Consider the following 2,304-nt stretch of genomic DNA (forward strand, 5'->3'; position numbering starts at 1 on the left):
AAAATACCGCACATTTGAAAACAGGTCGTCCAGACCACAAAGTGATTCATTACGAAAAGGTTTTATGCAACGGCGAGCCACATATTCTAGTTCAAAGAGAATCATTCATACTCAGTGCAGTCGAACTTGTAACAATCAACAGTGAACCATTTGCCGTTCTGTGTAAATCTGGATACCGAAATGGCCACAAAATACAGTTGGAACGATTCAAGTCGGCTGGTTGGTTGTTAAATTTATCTGATGACCATGTTTACGTAATTAAGGAAAAGGTGCGCTCAATAGCTGAAGAAATCAAAGAGCTAATCAAATCTGAAACACACAAGAAAATCGTTTCAATCATGGTTGATTCAGCCACACGAAACGGTTGCTCAGTTTTTGGAATAAGCCTCCAATATAAGCTAAATGGTGTAGTCAAAGTGGTTGCAATCGGCATGTATGAACTAAAACAGTCACACACGACAGTTTATTTGGCTGATGTTCTACTGAAACTTTTGGGTGAATATGCAATCACTTTAGAGCAAGTTATAACTATTACCACTGACAATGGCAGCAATATGCTTGCGATGGTAAAGGAGGTGGAAGATATATTGTTTGAATTGCGAAATGATTCCAGCTCTCAGCCACTTGAATGTGTGCAAAGTCAATTTTCAGCCACACAATAAGTCGTGTACACATAGCTTACACATTACAGATTGCTGTGCTCCGGAATGGTGTCCATATACGTTTCTACACCTTAAAAACGCTGTCTACGAGATTTTATGAGTTGTTTTCACTAAATAAAAGATTGATTTTTTTTCTTATTTTTCGGTCAAAAAATTTTTCAGGTCATAAGAATGTCGCTGAACTTCTACTCAGTGAAGGAGCTAATTATGAATTGAAAAATTATTCGAATAATACAGCCCTTCATTTAGCTGCAAAGAATGGTAATGTTGATTATTTGTTCTCACTAAATAGGAACACAGTTTTTTTTTTCATCGATCTGTGTTATTCTTCAGGTCATAAGAATGTCGCTGAACTTCTACTCAGTAAAGGAGCTAATTATGAATTGAAAAATTATTCGAATAATACAGCCCTTCATTTAGCTGCAAAGAATGGTAATGTTGATTATTTGTTCTCACTAAATAGGAAAAGAGTTTTATTATTTTTTTCATCCATCTAAATTATTTTTTAGGTCACAAGAATGTTGCTGAACTTCTCATTAGTAAAGGAGCCAATGTTAATAGTGAAAATGATATGAAAGGGACACCTCTTCATTTGGCTGCTGAGAATGGTAATAGTTGGATACTTGTCTTTACTAAAATGAGATTGATTTGAACGCGTGAGAATAAAAGCCTGACGCTAGCAGGTTTTTCGCAAAAGCGGGATAACAATCAGTTGCACGCAAAAGAGACATTTCAAAAGGTTACACGCAAACGGAACATTTTATTTTGTCGCATTTTGAATTTTAAAGCCGTGATTACAACAACAATATACTTCTCTCTTGCGTGCAACCTTTTGAAATGTCTCTTTTGCGTGCAACTGATTTTTATCCCGCTTTTGCGAAAAACCTGGTAGCGTCAGTCTTTTATTCTCACGCGTTCAATTGATCTTTTTCATGCATCTAAATTATTTTTTAGGTCATAGGAGTGTCGCTGAACTTCTCATCCGTAAAGGAGCCAATACTGTTATTAAAAATAATGCGAATCTTACACCTTTTCGAGTAGCCGTTAACAATGGTAAAGCTGACTAAATAAGATATCGCTTTGATCTTTTCCATTGATCTGTATTATTTTTAGGTCACAATAAGGTCGTCAAACTTTTTATCGGTAAAGGAAACAAAATTAATATTGCAGAGCAATTGGAATAGATTCAATTGCCTACTAACAATGGTAAGTTGCATTTTTTTTTAACAAAATAAGAAATTGGTTTGATCTTTCTGATCGATGTGCATTTTTCAGGTGACGAATAGCTGAATAATCGGATGATTTTTTTCGATTCCCTTTTTCGATTGTAGTGTAGAATTTATTTCAAAACATTTTTTCGTCAATCTATGACCATACCCACCAATATTGTTGCTTTGTTGGACCATCGATTAATATTCCGTCAAAAAACAGCTCAAGTTATTTGTCTTTTTAATTGCTTACAGTATAGGTATTGGTATGCAGTAGATTTTTTTCCATTTTTTTCTACCTTAACGTGCATACGTGCTAAATTTGAACGCGATTTGTTTGAGTCATATGCCGTAGGCAAAATCCAAGAACGAAAATAAATTATACTTATGATAAAAAATAATCTAAATTTCAATCTGGTTTGAACAATGTTGGT

At 34.7% G+C, this 2,304-nt stretch overlaps 1 long non-coding RNA gene across 1 annotated transcript; it reads left to right on the plus strand.

The window, feature by feature from the left end:
* The first annotated feature begins 993 nt into the window (after nucleotides 1–993).
* On the plus strand, nucleotides 994–2,188 carry LOC129570824 (uncharacterized). The gene is made up of 5 exons (XR_008688170.1): nucleotides 994–1,094; nucleotides 1,172–1,270; nucleotides 1,617–1,715; nucleotides 1,776–1,868; nucleotides 1,938–2,188. It is a non-coding gene; the product is annotated as an uncharacterized LOC129570824 (long non-coding RNA).
* Nucleotides 2,189–2,304: the final 116 nt, after the last annotated feature.

Source organism: Sitodiplosis mosellana, unplaced genomic scaffold, assembly GCF_009176505.1.
Source record: "Sitodiplosis mosellana isolate CC-2019 unplaced genomic scaffold, AAFC_SMos_1.0 Smas_scaffold_206, whole genome shotgun sequence".
Lineage (NCBI taxonomy): Eukaryota > Metazoa > Arthropoda > Insecta > Diptera > Cecidomyiidae > Sitodiplosis > Sitodiplosis mosellana.